Here is an 18,716-nt window from a genome sequence, read left to right as displayed (position 1 = left end):
CTATTTCTCTGCAACTCTGTTGAAACGAAGCATGCACGATTGACTGAGTGAAATACTTATCTATTGTTTCCACGACTCTAGAGATATATTTCTTATTCTTAGGAAACAAAGTAGTCAGAAACTAATCCCTTCTTGTGAATTCAAGAAAGTTTATAGTGACCTCTGCGCTAGCTGGCACTCACTATTAAGTTTAGTATGTTCGATAGAGACCTAGTCGACCTCAGTCCTACGTCTAATCTATAGGATATATTATTCCAATGCACAGAGCCTATTGGAAATATAGGAACTACATTACATCTCAAGCTCCACACTAAAGATCTTGAAAACCGTAATAGACATAATAACCTTCATCTATATGGCTTACCAGAGAATTTGGAGGGTCCAGACCGCCTTTATTTTCTGAAGAGGTTCCTGTCAGAACTTTTAGATCTACCACATGAACCTATATTAAATATTCAACGTGCTCATCGTCTTGGACGTTTTCAACCAAACTTCGAGACCTAGAGGAACTATAATGTTATTTATGGAATTTACAAATCTCATACGTGTTATCAGAGCAACAAATGTGAAGGGTCGCCTCATTTGGTCCGTTTACACGGTTTATCTTTCTCAAGATCTCTCCAATGCTACAAAAGGAATTCTTGGCCCTTCACCTTCAGATAAGACAGTTGAATATTCGTTATGACAGTTTGCACCCTTGATTGTGTAAAATTACTCATGAGGGCTCAACTCGTTCATTTGATGATCTTCTGTATTATCTCAATAATGTAAAAAAAAGAAAGTTGCCCAGGTTAAACCAAAAGGGACCGGGTAGTATAGCACGGTAAAAAATAAAAATGTCCCTTTTGTGTTATTCACTACTACCAAGATTAGGCCTATACTTAGTCTACAATGAACCAAAGGAAAATATTACATTTACCAATATAGCAACACGTAAACAGACCTTATATTCTTATAATTTCATTATTTTGCATCCATATCAAAATTTAAGCAATAATGTAGCTTTTAAAAACACATTTGGTTATATATTCTTGTACACATTCATTTTTCAAACAATCACAATTGTTTAGAGAGTGGTATTTGTATTCTAATGATTCTTTCAATAGTTATTGACTTAGTCCAAATGAATCTCATAAACTTCTCAATACATTTCACAATATTAAAAACATTTCATTCTTTATTAAAACCTTTTGTCAACGCGTTTCGATGTATCTTGTAGTTTGTAAACACCTGCTTCAGGACTCACAACATAAAATCAATTTTTTTTTTTAATACCAGACCAATTAATCCTTATCAGGGAATCACTATGAAGTACAAGGTGAAACACTGGATCTTTTTTTATATATTGATTCCTTTGTGTGCCTCCGTCAAAGCAGAGAATCTCAAAGAATTTTCATATAGACTTCAAATATTTGTTTCCTTATGCTTTTAGTGAGATAATGGTGGGTATGTTCTCCCTTCGCCCCTTTATTAAGGTTGAATCCTTTTTATTTGGACCAAAACGTGTATGCATTCACTGCCTTTTTATTATTGGGAGCCTCCTCTGTATCCCATCTAGGAAGTACATCCGCCTTTTTTTAATTGGGTCAATTGTACAGTCCTTAATTAACTCTTAGCATCTCTGTTATGGGGGTTCGGTTTTGAAGGTAGATTCCCTGATAAGGATTAATTGGACAAGGTCAATAACTATTGAAAGAATCATTAGAATACAAATACCACTCTCTAAATACTTGTGTTTGTTTTAAAAATGAATATGTACAAGGATATGTAACCAAATGTGTTTTTAAAAGGATCATTATTGTTTAAATTTTGATATGGATGCAAAATAATAAAATTATAGGAATATAAGGGCTGTTTACGTGTTGCTATATTGGTAAATGTAATATTTTTCTTTGGTTCATTGTAGAATAAGTATAGTCCTAATCTTGGTAGTAGTGAATAACACAAAAGGGAAATTTTTATTTTTTACTGTGTTACCTCCATAATGTATACAACATGGACGTTTGATTCTTATTGAGCGGGCCATTGGGGAACCTTCTGTGCTCCCTTTTGAGGTTTCTCTCCATATGTGAAATCATATTTGTGCTAGCCACAGCCCCATCGATGACGTCAACGGACCCTATGGCACACTGATCATTGATCCCACCAGAAGAAGCACAGAGGAGTAGGAAATCAAGCATCTACCCAAGATGTACTTCTTTTTTTATACAGACCTGCTATTGGAAAGGGGAAGGTCTCCTTTTCTAGCTCTGACTTTCTCAAAAGGATCCCTGCCGGAGTAATGAGCCACAACTCAATAGCAGGAATCCTTCTAGACACCAGAAATACATTTTTTAGGGGACTGGGAGCCCTAGGAATGACTTGACCTCAGGGAACCTAATATTAAATTACATTATTTTCCCTTGGCAGAGTCAGACAATTAGGCATCACAGCAGCACTCAAGCAACCTTCCCTGGAAACAAAAATAACAGCAGACTTTTTGTTTGTTGATTCCCCTTACCAAGAAGTTTGGGCCACCCACTAAGCAGTAATCTACACATGGGGCACCACTAGAAAGAAGAGAGTCTTCAATTTGCATTGGTGCCCCTTTCAAGTGCAATCCACAAGAAAAAATCAGCACTAGTAGTAGTACAAAGCTTTATTTCGATATAAAATATCTTAAAAAGCACAATGGCAGTTAAAAATACAATTCATTTTTACAAAACATTACATAGACACTTAAACAGGAGTACAACGATAAAAAAACATTAAACCAATTACAGCTTTGGACACAATTAAAAAGTAGTCACCTTGTAAAATTATCTTAAGCTTTTCAGTCTGATCACCCACGCCCAGCTAAGGAATTTAGCCACCCCACAAGCTAGGGTGGTGTTAGGATCTGTCTGCAAGATTCTAAGGGCTGAGGAATGGTTCTTGGTTTCAAGATGGCAGCAAATAGGATTTAACTATTTTGACCTAGGTTTATTATAAGCGCGACATACAAAGAAAAAGTGTGGGATAGTTTCAGGTGCATCAGTACAAAACGGGCAATTGACAGGTGTTTGGTTGGGGGGTTTCCACTTACTGGTGCGCTCACGAACCGGAAGAGTTCCCAGTCTGAACTGAATATAAAGAGCCCTATCTCTGGGTTTCCTAATGAAATCCAGATAGGGTTCAAGACGATGTACCGTCTTGTGCAGACGGAACTCATCTGTCAACCTGCCCAGGTTGGTATCTCTAGAATCTTGGGCATCAACCCATAACCAATATGCTCTCTTGATCTCAAGTTTTGACACCGATACACCTGACTCCCATGCAATATTAAAACCAATAGCCAGTAAAAGCTTCTTTACCCTAGTAGGCCAAAAAATGTTGTGGGACCCCTGCATATTCATAACTTCTCTAAGGCCTTCTGCGTAGTTAGATAGCTCAGGTGTACGCCACAAATGGGCCCAATAGAGAAGCGGGCGCAAGATAATGAGATTTTTAATTGATCGGGGTCCCATGTCGCACTGGAGTGGTTTGCTTGGGGTACCCCTGGGTAATGAAACGAGCTCTCTGAAAAACTTATTTTCAGCCATAACAAGGGGATCAACGTTGTTAAAACCCCAGAGCTCAGCTCCATACAATGCACTACCTATTGCTTTTGCAGCATAAATCTCCAGTGCAGGTGCTATGGGTCTGGATATTGAGGCTCTATGTTCCCTCCCAATGACTCCCAGAACACGCTTGTGATTCAAGGCCATTTTCTCAATATGTGGGTGCCATTTCAATTGATCAGATATCCTTATCCCTAGGTAGTAAAATGTTTTAACAGGCTCTAGGGGCACCTCGTCAAGTGTGAGCGTACAGTTGGCTTTCTTGCTAGGGTTCAAATAAAGGAGCTTGATTTTGGTTGTGTTAATTACCAAGCCCCTTAAATTACAAAATGTGCAAAAGCGGTCTAAAACCTTCTGGAGCCCCATTGGTGTTTTAGAGACCAATAGTGTATCGTCCGCAAAAAGCATGGCAGGGACTTTGACAACCGCTAGGGTAGGGGCATCGGTGTCAATATCAGACAAAAATGAAACAACCCCATTGACAAACAACGAAAAGAGTGTCGGCTCCAGGACGCAACCTTGGCAGACGCCTCTATTTACCGGGATTTTGTCTGTTTTCTGCTCCTGTGTACCCCACCGGATGCATGCATAATTTCCATCATGCATACGGGCCAACAAATTCAGAATGGGCAAGGGAAACTCCATCTCTCGCAAAACCGTCCACAGGCGCTCTCTGGGAACCAGATGAAACGCGGTCTTTATGTCAATAAAGGCCAAGTACAGACCGCCCTTGCCAATAGTTACCTTTTCCAAGAGCTCGGAACCGAATACCCCTGAAGAAGGGCATTGATCAAAAGGGAGAAGAACTTAGCCCATTGCTCGATATTGGCACAAAATAGATCGCCTGGAATGCCATCCTGGCCCGGTGCCTTCCAAGATACAATTTTGTCAATGGCTGCCTCGACCTCTTTTTGCCCTACAGGATCAATGAGGGACAAAGTATTCCTCATAAGTGATGTATCATGTCCAGGGGGTCCACTGTTATCTATTACCCCTACCCCTTCATACAGACTCCTAAAGTGGTCAAACCATTCCCCATCAGTAATATGATTGGGTATTGGTTCTGTGTCGCCACCATTTGAGCTTCTAACCAAAGACCAGAACTGCTCACCATTTGTAGACTGACTAGCTAACTTCAGCTCCTCCCAATGGGAGTCATCCCAGGCCCTCTTTGCCACCAGTTGTGCTCGCCTATACTGGGATCGGGCTAAGCGGACCTCAGCAGCATTGCAGGTTTTAATGGCAGATATCAATTTGGTTTTTGCCCCCCTACAGTCCTGGTTATACGACTTGGATGCAGGTTTCCTACTCTTTGGTTGGCTAGTAGCCCGAGTATCAAGGAGAAGAGCGCCCATCATATCAATTGTTTCAGAATAAATCACATCAGCCTGACAGAATCCCAAATCGTTGTTGGAAATTGTGAGCTTCTCAGTCTGGTCTCTTAATATCTCCCCAAGGGCTAAGATGAGTTTTCGCCATTTGATGAATCTTCTACAATTTGAGGGTATTATTTCCCTGGTCACCATCCTCGGTCTGCTACTTGACTGAGGCTTCCCCTTAAGCAACTGATTCCGCATACAAAGGGACAAGGGGTTATGGTCGCTGTGGATAGATGGGATGACAATCATGTCGCTCACATATTTCCATAGCCTCTTGTCAACCAAGATGTAATCTATTCTGCTAGGGCAGGAAACCCCATTATAAGTGTGGGCTCCCAAAAAATCAGATGGTGTGCGCCCGTCAACAGCTACTAGGGTGTGCTCCATTAATAGGGCATTCACTTGGATGACAATCGGTGTCCATTTTTTAATTGGCGCGATCGTCAGTTGCGGTATGCCCCATCTCGCATCCTCATCAAGAAAACCTCCAACACCATCCACAGCCAGCGGTTCGAAAGTACAGTTAAAATCGCCGGCAATTAGAGACAGAGAGTCATTGGGGCAACTTACTAGTGAGTCTGCTAGCATAGAAATAGTCGGAGATTTAGCCCCCCCTTGCAGACCTCTAGCATAGATATTAAAAAGCTCCAGGGTCACTGTAGTCTGAGGATCCCTAATCGTTAGCCACATCAGGTCCATTGAAGTACTTTGGTGGTGGGTAATTTTACAATTTAACACAATTTTGACCCAAATTAACAGTCCTCCCGACGGGTGACCCCGCCCAGAAGAGATAGCTGGAACGTGAAAGGAAGAATAGCCAGGCTTGTACATTGGCTCAAGGCACCAAGTTTCCTGAAAAATGCACAGGTCATATTTTTCAATAAGGTTATTCCAATCAGGAAGTAGTACTTTTTTGCGCAAGCCTGCTACATTTCATGAAATAATGTTGAGGTCATCATTATAACCATTGATGGAAGCAGCGTCAACGTGTGGCGAGACTGACCCCGGGACAGAACCATTGTTACTGCCCTCAGTTGGAAACAAATGGCAGGCCATTACAGGCACAATAGGCTCCGTGAGCCCGTCGTTACCATTTCCTACCAGGACAGTGGATTCCAGAGAAGTCATCAGGCTCAAAGGATTATCTAAACCTTGGGCACTATCCTTATTACCCCCATATGTTAGAGTGGCCAAGGTTGGGAATGAAGTGTCAATAAGTTCCGGTAACCTGAGGGGACTATTATCGATGGTTCTAGAGGAGACAGATAAAACAGAGAAACCCCTACCTGTACCGGAAGTCAGTCGACAGCTTCCAAACCGCTGTAGCGGTTTTGGCAGGGGATAAAAGGTGGAACAAACTGGGGGCCTAACCAACCTCCGCAATTCCGGTTAGCCTCAAGGTTAAATCTACCAGCTCTCCGTTGTACTAAAGTCCAACCATCATCTGTGGCTGGAGGAAAACCGGAGGGATAAAAGTAGGACAATGGGAGTGCTAGGATGGAAGTTCCTGGACCATGACTTCTCCAGTTGCAAATGTGTCCCACTGTCCTTGGATCATCAAAGTTAACTAAAATACAGTCTCCCCTAATGTCCTTGTCTGAGTGTCCCACCCATGAGACCCTTTTGACCTTCAATATTCTACTCATAATTTGCATAGGAAGCGGTCTAAATGTATTAAGCCAGGCCACGAACTTATAACGTAAAGATACATATGATTCATGGTCACCTTTTTCCAGAACTGGTATTCCTGCTAAAACTACCAGATAAGGACTTATTTTGGGCGGAAGATCGATATTAATTCCTTCACTGGTAGATAGTTCCTTGAGGGGCCCGTCACCAGAGTTTGTTCTAGACGTTTTACTCTGCATTGCACCTGTGACCTTAGCCTGTGAATTAGGTGAGGAAGCAGCTGCAAGCAGTATATCCGAGGACTTGGGTGGCGGGATTATAGGGTCATTAACAGCTCCCACTTTCAAAGGATTAGAAGAGGGGACCTCAGCCCTAGATTCTTTCACCTTTTTCCGTGAATCAGCTTTACCAGAGGACAAAGTACCAATCCTATCTAATTTTTCCTCGATTTTGGTTAACCTCTCAAGAACTGGGCAGAGAAGTAGTCTGAAAAGGTCTCCTATCTTGTTAATGAAGGGGTCCTCCACATCCAGCCAAAGTAAGTATCCCACTTTCTAACCCGTCACCCTCCGAGGACCATCTCTCAGGGGTCGTAGTAACGTTAGGAGTGTGTATAATTGCCTTGGTAGACTCGGGGCCTGCCCTTTGTCAATAGGAGCTTGGAAAGAATCCGGAGTGGGGGTGGGAACAAACCCGAGGCCTTTCTCTAGCACCCTTTTCTCTGTGGGTGATGTACTATGTACTAACATGCCCCTGCAAGATGTTCTACATTGGGATGACGATGCGCCCAGTGAAACTACGCATCATGGAGCATAATAGCAACATTCGTTGTCATAAGACTCACACCAAACTATATGAGCACTGCAGACAACATGAACATGTGGCTGAGACCCTGAAATGGACTGTCCTGGAATGCCATCCTTCAATAAACCAACAAGCCCTCTTCAAAATAGAACAAAGATGGGTACACCGCCTTCACACTGATGAATTTGGCCTTAATGATGCGGTGCCCTGGACTATGCTGGCCAGATAGCACATCCTATGAGTTGCTCCCCTCTAAGGCATTGATTGTAATTTCAAAATTACCTGTTCATACAGGTCCATTCCCAGTTGGCACACAACATCACAAGTCAATACACTTTATGAAACTTTCAGATTTAATTCCCCATTAATAAACGCCGAGTTCATTGTTAAAATCGACCTACTCGGTCATTGATACTGTTCCAAGATGGCGCCCACTGTGATGCGGTGATACTAGCGGGACATCATTGCTGCCTATGCCCCGGCTTGCCACGTCTCCTAGCAACCCTCAGGGACACGCCCCCCGGGGCGCCCACGCGATCGGCTTTGTTTAGCGGCTGCATCGCAGTCTGCTCTTACCGGCGATCCTGCGGCAGTACCTAGGTGGACGGGGTAGGTGATAGAAGCCTTGCCAGCTGCCAATCAGGTAAGGTAGGCTCCACCTACTCTATTGCCCCGACTTCACACGGACTGATGCCTGCTTCCGAGGTAAGCTCTACCGCTCCCCAGTGGTTTGACGAGCGGTACGCTTTCTCTGTTTTCTAGGTACTTTACCACGTAGCACTGGCCCCACCAGGTCAGCCGGATTACAATCCGACCAGGGTCTGCGGGTAAGCGCCGCGTTCCCATGTCACCACAATCCTTGTGACTCACTGTTTACCCGGTTTACTACACTTTGGGCTATTTCACGGCATAAGTGTGTATGATGCCCCCTGATACATAAATAGTTGTTTAAGTGGTGCTCCTTGATTGAATTTACTTTATGCTCACAGTTGGTGTGCAGTTACACACCGACCTTACCTGCATGACACACGTGTGCCACCCAGTCAGGTGGGGCACGCTGTTCTGTTGTGATCACACATAATGCTTGCCCAGTGCGAATCACCAATGGCGCATCTTGGGAGGACATTTTCTCACTTTAGTTTGATTAATTTAAACTCTTTTATACCCTCTCTGACACAGATGTGATAGTCCCACAGGGGTTGGGACCCCTATAGCACACAATGACTTGCATGCCATTGTCACATGCAACAATATCTCGGGTTAACAAACCTCTGATTGATTGCACCCTTTTTGTTTCCTTCTCTAGTCCCAGGGAGGGCCTCAATGAAGGGTTGACTCTGCGACACGTTACAGGTCGTATACTTGATTCCTGATTCTTGTAGGAGGAATTCATGAGCAATCTTATGAGCAATTGGTCCTGATGAATTGCCTTAGAGGCAAGAAACATGTTGACCAAACCCGGACTGAGGGTTGAATAAGGCCTGATTACCCTTACCGTCACGCCTTAATACCCCTCAACTTTTCACGTTTTTTTAATAAGGCAGTGAGCCATGCTATTAAAGGTTCCCCTATTGGACTCTACTGACCTTTTTTAACTCATCTTCATTCACGCTCACTTATTGCACTTCCTAGGTCCCTCACACACATGCACTCATTGGCTAATAAGGAATAAAAGATCTCCGCTAAAGTGCAGCACTTTCGTGCAGCCCGACAGGCATTGCATCGCCAGCCTGCCGAAGGAGCAGGATAGCCAATGATGACACTGGACAATCATCGGGTGGGGTGACAGTGGTTACCCAACCTTTGACTTGTGTGAGGCATCCTTGATTCGGATAAGGGATTCCCACTTTCCCTGCTCTATCACACATTTTAAGAGAGAGGTCTTAATGAGTTTACTTGATTAAATCCTTTTGGGGAACTCTGTACTAATTTTGTTGTTTTCTGTGTCATAGGACATGTACTCTGGACCCCGTTAAAAATTGTCCAACCCCTGTTCCCCCTCTTTGTAACAATACTCTGATCAATGGCAGAATTCATCCTAGTGATGAATTTGTCCATGGAACCTATTAGGTTTACACTGGCCTTCTTATTTTTGTTTTTTTATTCTGGGTCAGTCAAGCGCTGGCAGTGTCAGGATTCTTTTGTTACATGACAAAATATCTGTCTGCGTTAATAATCTTTTTGAAACAATCTAGGCAATAAAAAATAGCTACAAAATACTTTTTAATGTAATTATTTATTTGCTGTTTTAGGTTTGTTAGAAAAGTAAAAAAAGTATCAGATTTCACTGCTTTTCCCAATACTTTTACCAGCCTTGGCATGATAATACAAACCAGGCTGGTAAAACAAGTGTTAAGCTGGTAACCATACGAGGTAAAGGTAAACCAGCAGACATTTGTCTTGGGAGAACAACATGATTTGGCATGAAAAACTGGGTCACCTCACTTCAGTCATTCTACAATTGTAGGGTGAATGATTACATTGGGTCCTTCCACAAGGAGCACTTCCTTAAATTAAGTGGCACAGACTACCCTGGCAATTTGTTTTAATTACATGTGCATTTTAGTTTGCCTGTTTGTCTTATTGTGTGGGTTGAAAGCTGAAGTATTTTCTATGAGTTCTGTTCTGTATTTAATTAATAAGACCAATGAACAGATTAGCTGCTTTATGTCTTGATTCAGCCAGTTTTTTCGCTGTTTGTTTTACTTTTGACCGGGGCCCTGACTTGCGTAACATTACATTCTAATTTCACCTCATATTTCACATAGCATTCTCATTGAATCAACATTGCTACGACTACCCCTGCATTCTACCTACACACAATATTAGAAAGAGGATACATTAAGTTAACAAAGATGGCATTTAACTAAACGACTGCTTTAAGCCCTAACTATAATAACGGGGTGCTCTCCGAGGCAGGTTTTCATTCCGAGAAGAGCATCGATCAGAATGCGGAAGTGTTTTTTTAGTTATTAGAGGTGCATTAGAGAGTGAATCTGCACATTGCTCTCATGACAACTCTTCATGAGCATCATCTGTGTAGCTGAGAGACAGTGGATTGTAGACCAGCCGTAGAACAGAGGAGTACTGCTCCGAGCTCAGAGCACTAGAAGTGTTTGGCCACATATCCCACCATATACTGCAGATTTTCAATATAATACTCTAATTTGTTTTGTCTGTTGGCTACTTCTATCATTTTGTGGATGATGTACTTGTGTAGGAAATTTAGCTTAAAACAAATTTCTGTGTAAACAGTGTCTCAGGAAGTATAGAGACGCAGTGGCCCCTCATTCTGGGGTGCTCCTGCGGACTCCCACTTTTAAAAAATGTGGTGCTTTACTCTGCTCATAGAAAGACTGCATAAACCAAAATGATAGTCTTAAAGGACTACTCATATGGTGTTTTTATCACTGTATCCATGATTGTTAACACAATGTGCATGTTTTGCGCTTTTAGTACCCTGACAAATGGGGTCTACCCAGTCAAAAACCCAAATGATTCCATCGCTGTCATTTTTTCTGGATTTTGGCCGTTCCATTTACAATATTGATTACTAAATTTGGCATTTTTTTTCTTGGGTTGCTACCATTTTTGGTCCTCTACTCTTATTGAAGCACGTTTCTTGGAATGTAGTGTCTGACTTAGCAACGATAAAGGTTACAGTAAATAAATCCATGTGCATTGTTCAAACAGATTTTATTTTCAAACAGATTATACTTTCTGTGTGTAATTTGCCTTGGAAGTATAGGCTTATGCTTCCTCAGAGGGGACCACTGTCTTGTTTGTTTCATGCACCTTCCCAGCTTCTTTGTTCTGTTCACACCTACTATGGGACATGTCTAATCTACCCATGATGTCAGTGAGTATGGGAAGCCAAAGCTAATTAAATGTTGTGTGTACCCACAACGGATTAAAAGCCAGGACCAAGTCCCACAGCAGTCACAGAGGCTCCCTTAAGACTGTGGTGCGGGTTAGGCATGCATTAAAGGAACTGGCTGGACTGCTAAGTTGCAAGATGAGACATTTTCAATGACCAGGATATTTCTGGATTTGTTTACATTGTTCTGTTTGTACACTGCATCCAGGGGTTCATTACAGCTAACACTAGAAATTAAAGAAAGAAAATGAAGGATCTTCAGGCAACACCTGCCTGAGGTGTTTTGTTTTACCAGCCCTGATGAAAATGGGACAAAAAGAACTACAGCAAATGTATCTTGGTTTTCATAGTGGTGTTGTTTTTGTTTTTCCTCTTCTCCTAAGTCATGGTTTCACCTATAGAGTGTCACAGTGAGGAGGATTGAAATAAAAACAGCTAATGACACCAAGGAAAACGCATCAAGCCAACCTGTTTGATCTGCCGAAGGGAGAATGTGATTCTTCATACATCTGAGTTAAAGCCCAAATTAAAGCCCAAAATGTACATGTATTTTCTTTCACACTGTGATCGTTGCTCTTTGGCTCTATTGCTAATGCATATTGTAGCTAGGAAGCTGATCATGCATGAAAGAAGGTGCCTTGTTGTATCTTGTTTTCACTTGTTATTGATTTCTGTTCACTGCCCCTTTAATCTGTTAATTCTTTTTGGATCCTTCCTGACTTTGGTGTTCTCTCTCCTTGTCTGATATGACAGTTGCTTGCTAGCCTTGAGAGGGACACCAGCTGATACTTGTAGCTTACAATAAATACTTCCTTTTTATAATACTTCTGTATGGTCGCTGTGACTTCTTCCATACAACATTTTGGCGATGGAAGGCTAGCACAGAGAAGAAGCTACTGATTGACCAGCTGGTGGAGAGAACCACGCGTGTATCCGGTAACGGAGGCTATTGGCAAGGAGGAATTTGTCATAAATAGTGAACTACTGTGCTGCGTGACAAGACTGTATCGTACTGAGACTACACTCAATGGGGATCGATTATTTGAGTGGCTAGAGCGAACGGATGGGAAGCTATGGAATCACGGTGTGAGTAGTGATAATTTTAATTTTTTTTCTCACTGATCCGTGCAACAAGGAGAAATATTGTGCAACGAGGATAGTATTGTTGTTTGCGAAATACTTTGGAGGTACACTGCTGGGCAAAGTACGAGATTGGACCAAAGCTACAATGCTTACCTCCATTGTGCGACATTTAAAAGACTCAAACGCTCGGCACAAGTCGGAGTTCCTTGTGAGAACGCTTCAGTGAAGAACGCTGACAACGCGGACATTGTTGCTCCTCTGACGAGAACGAGTTGCGTATCCTTCTGACTCATCACGCTCCACGTTGCGCCCTGACGTATTAATTACGTGACGGCGGCCATTTTTTCCGCTTCGTACAACAAGGAGGGTTGCTAGGTAACGCGGGACGAGCACGAAGGGAGATACAGCTCCGGGAAATATCGATGAGAAAACAGTCCTGTGAGTAATGTTGTGTACTTATCGTCTCCAGTAGCTTAGAGGATACAGCATAACTCGAGGAGCAGCAGTTGAATTTAATTTAAAAAAAAAAAAGAAATAAGACTCTGTCACGTCAATATTTGTTTATTGAAGGGGAACAGTTGAAGCACAGTACAAGCAAAGGGGAACAGTTGAAGCACAGTACAAGCATAGGAATGGAAAGCAATAGTGTAGTTATGCCACCATTGTTTCTACAGCAAAGCGGGGACCCTCCAATAGAATGGGAGGAATGGATTGAGGTATTCGAGAACTACATTGAGGCAATTGATGGCAAGGACTTCAGTGCAACGAGGAAAAAGGCGCTGCTATTGAGCACCTTGGGGAAAGAAGGACAACATGCATTTAAGTTTCTGTCCCCAGGAACTAACGCAGAGGGAAGACCAATTACAAATGTGCACTTGGAGGCCAAAGCGCGTTTGAAGAAAAGGTACTCTAAAGAAGTTAACATAGTTATGGCAAGACACAAGTTTTACACGCAGCCTCAGCATCAAGGGGAGAGTGTGGACCAATTTGTTACTCGTCTACGGGAGTTATCGATGAAATGCAACTTTGGGAACATCAGAGATAAAATGATTAGGGATCAACTCATGGTTCAGTGCGGGAACAAGAAGATGCAAGAGAAGTTGTGGGCGGCGAAGAATCCCTCGTTGCAGAACGCAATTGACATTGCTAAGATTGTTGAAGAATCTGGTGCATGCATGAAGGAGATGGAACGCAAAGATGGTTCAAAGGAGAATGTGTCGTGTGTGGATGTTGTTGTGGAAGTGGGAGCTGTGGGTGGCAAGAAATCTTATGAGAAGAGTGAAAAGTATGTTGGAAAAAAGATGAACAAGACTTATGGTAATGGGGATTTTTATAAGAGTAGAGACAGAATGTGTTCGAGGTGTGGCAGCATGTACTACACAGCCGATTATAAAAAATGTTTTGTCTTAGACAAAGATTGTTTGAAATGCGGGAAGCGGGGTCACTTTTCAAGAATGTGCAAGGTTGTGCCCAGAGAAAAGATTGCGGTTGTTCAACCTGAACAAGCCGATGTCGCTATGGTTGATAGTGTTGAGGGAGCGAATAAAATTCTGTGCGTGAGTGATGAAGAGTCGGATATGAATCCTAGGAGGCGAGTGAGACCTAAAGCAATGTTTGAGATTGATGGTGTGCAAGTTGAGTTGATGGTGGATTCAGGATCGTTCTGGACCATTAGTCCTGTGTGCTTATTTAGTGTGAATTGGCCAATGGTTGAGTTGGAACCGAAAGACATTAATCCGGGTGGGTTCCAAGGTGAAAGGATAGAGATTGTGGGATTTATGTCCTCTAATATTTCATTCAAAGGAAGAACCGTGAGGGGTAAGGTGTACGTTGCACAGTCTGGCCCAGCCATATTGGGTTGGGGACATCAGTACGATCTTCACATTGTGTTGAACCCGAGGGCTGATGATCAAGTGATGGTGGTGGATGAGGTACCCACCTTGTCGATTGTTGATGGGATGCCTGAGTTGTTTAAGGAAGAGATTGGTGAGTTAAAAGGCTATGTGCATAGGAACATGTTTAAACCAGATGCTGTTCCTTTGCAACATAAGGTCAGGAAGGTACCAATTGTAGCTAGGGCTGAGGTTAAAAGGATGTTGAGTGAAATGTTGGAACAAGGAGTTATTGAGCAGATAGAAACCTCAAGTTGGATTTCGCCAGTCATGATCACGACCAAATCTGACGGCAAATCCAGATTCTGTGTTGATTTACGCACACTTAACCGTAATATCATCGTGGATGGGTTTCCCCTGCCTTATATAAATGAGTTGGTGCTGTTGTTGAAAGGTGGCAGGTTCTTCAGTAAGTTAGACTTGCGGAGTGCCTACCATCAGATCACACTCCACGAAGAGTCGAAACATCTGACGGCCTTTATTACATCTGAAGGCATTTTCCAATTTACCCGGATGCCGTTCGGGTTAGCGTCGGCGGTAGGAGTGTTTCAGTGAATGATGGGTTTGGTGCTGAGTGGTGTGGAAAATGTGGTTCATTTTCAAGATGACGTGTTGTTGTTTGGCAGAACAAAAGAGGAGCATGATGTAATCTTGAAGGCGGTGCTGAATAAGATTGAGTTGGCTGGGTTAACTTTGAGGAAAGATAAGTGCAAGTTTGCGGTGGAAGAGGTGGAGTTATACCTTGTCGGCGGATGGGGTGAGGCCAAAGCGTGATTTGTTGGAATCCATAAGGAAGGCACCAGCACCCGTCGATAGTGACCAGTTGAGGTCGTTTCTCGGTCTCATAGAGTATTATGCGAAATTTGTTCGGAATTTTGCGAATAAGACGGAGAAAATTAGACTTTTGCTCAGGAAGGGTTGTAAGTTTAGTTGGGGACAAGAACAGGAGGGTGCGTTTGTTGGTATTAAGAAAGAGATATGTGAAGCTGGCATTTTGACACCTTTTGATACTAACTTGGAGTCTGTCTTGATTGTTGATGCAAGCGGTGTTGGCTTGGGGGCTGTGCTTGCCCAGGTTCATTCTTCTGATTTAAAGACAGTAGCGTTTGCATCCAGGTCCCTTACTGTTTCGGAGAGGAACTACTCTGTAATAGAGAGAGAGGCACTCGCTGCAGCATGGGGGTGTGTTTATTTCAGGATGTATCTATGGGGATCTCTTTTCAGGTTACAGACTGATCACAAGCCCTTAGTGAGAATATTGTCGCTGGGAGGAGCTGGGAAAGGCTCGGCGAGGCTGGCAAGGTTGGCTGCAAGACTCCAAGAGTATTTGTACAAGGTTGAGTATATACCCGGTTGGAGAAATAACTTGGCAGATGGTTTGTCGAGACTTCCACTACCCTGGCAGGACATTGATCAGGATGGTGTTGAGTCGTCTTTGTGTGAGGGTTCAGTGGCGCCGGTTGGTGATGTAGTGGAGTTCTGTTCTGGCACAATAGGAAAGGAGAAATGGGATGAGTGCATGGCTGGTGATGGAGTGTTGAGTAAGGTGAAGGAGTTGATTGTCAAGGGAACCAGGCGGGAGAGCACTCTTGAGTGTGCGTCAGGCCGTATTTGAAGGTGTTGGATGACCTGTCCATTTTGGACAATGAGCAGCGTATGGTAATGAAAGGTGACAAGTTTATTCCAGCACAAGATTTGAGGTTCACCCTGTTCAAGTTGGCACACGAAGGCCATTTGGGACAGTCACTTACCAAAAAAAGGTTGAGGGAATATTTTTGGTGGCCGTCAATGGATCAACATGTTTCTGATTGGGTAGAGAGGTGTTCCGACTGTTTAGAGAGTAAGAAAAGGCTTAAATTGGGCAGTCGAGTACCTCATGGATCTATTGAGGATCCTCTTGCTCCTTGGCATTCTGTTTGCATGGATTTTGTAGGTCCTTTCAATGCCCTTAATGTGGATTTGAGATTTGCCCTTGTGCTGATTGATGTTTATTCTAGGTGGTTAGTTGTAAAGTTTTGCAAGGAAATAACCACTAGTGTGACAATTCAACTGTTAACTGAGATTTTTAGGGAAGAAGGGTTTCCTTTGAAGCTCATTACAGATAATGGAACTCAATTAACCTCTGAGGAAATGAGGAAGTTTCTGTGTGCCTGGGGTATTGTTCATTGTAGAACATCATTTTACAACCCACAGGGTAATGGAATGGTTGAGAGGGCTAACCGCATGGTCAAAGGCGCCATCCAAATGGCTATGGCTACTGGTGGTTCAGTGAAATGTATGGTGGAGGAGTTAATTTGGGCTTGCCGCACGTCCGAGAACTATTCTTCTGGCATGGTTCCATTCAATGTGATGAGGGGTCGAACAGCTGGCACTAAGTTGATTCCTGCGTGGATAAAGGAGTGTGTGAGTTTGGGGAATCCGAGTGGGTTGAAGAAGGCTGTAAAATCAGGGCTGGTTTTTCCTCAAAGAATCAGGGTGAATGACTTGGTCAAAGTGAAACCTGGGCGGATTTCGGGTGGTTTGACTAAGTTTAGAGGGCCGTACAAGGTCAAATCGGTTCACGAAAGGTATGTGGTTTGGCGAATGGGGAACACTGGAATCTTAGAAGAGTGGCACTTTACAAAAGACATGCAAATGTGGATGTGGGTGATGCAGTTGCAAGTGGTAAGGTGGTGGTTGACGCTCGTTCTGAACGGGGTCGTGGCTCTATGAGCAGAGCCCGGAAACCTCCTTCTTACTTGCGTGATTATTATTGTGATGACCCTTAGTTTTTTTTTTCTTTCTTTCTTGCTTTTTTTCTTTTACTGAAGGAATGAGGATATGTTGTATCTTGTTTTCACTTGTTATTGATTTCTGTTCACTGCCCCTTTAATCTGTTAATTCTTTTTGGATCCTTCCTGACTTCGGTGTTCTCTCTCCTTGTCTGATATGACAGTTGCTTGCTAGCCTGGAGAGGGACACCAGCTGATACTTGTAGCTTACAATAAATACTTCCTTTTTATAATACTTCTGTATGGTCGCTGTGACTTCTTCCATACAATATGCCTCTGTAATGCATCCATCCATAGATCATCACATTCTTTATCATGTATATCATTCATATCAGTTATAAAGGGTGAATCAAACTTACCTTAGAAAGTGTGCTGAATAAACTGGTGGGATGATAAGTCATGATTCATGCCTTTCACTCACAGTATATACAGAGGAAGATAGTTTTTCAGGAACATACAAATCTGAGAATCCCCCATCCACAGCAATCGAAATGGTATTTACTACTCTGGTATGAAAGAGACAGCCCAAGTCTTTTCTGCAAAATTGAGATATAAGCTGGGTTTACTTTAGATATCACCAACAACTGACCTGTCTTTGTTACAATAACGTTTGTGAGACTGAGATTGTATGGTAGGGGTCATCAAGTTGGCTAAACTTCTTAAGTTTCTAGGATAGACATCAAGCTCTTTAAGTCTTCTTTCATGACTTCCACAAATCTGAATTTGAGGATGAGGAAATATGTACAACCCACCCTACCCAAGGATGTAGTGACGTCTCAGGGAACCCTGGCAGTTGTTGCATCTCCGGCGATCAGCTGAATCTATGCACGTGAATTATGCCTTGTGCTGCGTCCCTTTTGGGCCGTGTCCATTACTTTCCTCTAAATGATATTTTCCCAATCCGTTACATCCTTACAGTGCATTGGGAGAAATGGGGCCCAGGGGAGGCGAGCGCCTGTCCAATCCAGCATTCATAAGGCAGCCTGAAGCACAGACAATCCCAAGGTTGAGGCAGGCGGAGGTGCGCGCTTCCTCAAATTGGCATGGGATTGGGTGAGCTTTGCTCCCGTAGTTAGCAGCAGTCTCTGGGGAAAGGGAATAGATCAGGGAGTGCTGAAGGGAAGAAGTCACAAGAAGGGGTTATGGTAACCAGGGCCGGTCCTAGAACTTCTAGAGCCCCGGGCGAAAGGGAAGATGTGAGGCCCCTCTAATTTGAATGTAACATCCAGTCGTGGCTGGCATGACGCGCGGGTATGGGGTGTCGTAGGGGTTTGCGGGCGGTCATTTAAAAATAAAATAAACTTACCTTCCCAGGTCTCGCGTTGTCTCTGCTCCTGATCTGCTCTCCTGCCTCTGGTAGGTACAGGAAGCAAGCAGCCTCCCTCCCCTAAGCCAATCACAACTCTGCAATGGCAGCATTGGGATTGGTTTGTATGCCGACCAGCCAGGCGCCTATGGGTAGGCCATTTTCTCCATGTAGGGTGCATTGCAGCCTACATGGAAAAAGGCCAGAGTGCCATGACTGTTTTGGTCGGCCCCAGAGAGCCGACCAGGCAGCACCCTTAGCAGTGGGCAAGGCACTCCTCCCCAGCCCTAAAGCAGACCCGCCCGCCCCCAACCAAATACTTCTGTTTTCTCACAGTGCGAGAAGCAAAAACATAAAATGGTAGTTTTAGTAGTTTTTGATTCTGCTTTTCGTAATG

This window comes from Lissotriton vulgaris, chromosome 8 (genome assembly GCF_964263255.1).
Source record: "Lissotriton vulgaris chromosome 8, aLisVul1.2, whole genome shotgun sequence".
Classification (NCBI taxonomy): Eukaryota; Metazoa; Chordata; class Amphibia; order Caudata; family Salamandridae; genus Lissotriton; species Lissotriton vulgaris.
This window is presented reverse-complemented; position numbering follows the sequence as displayed.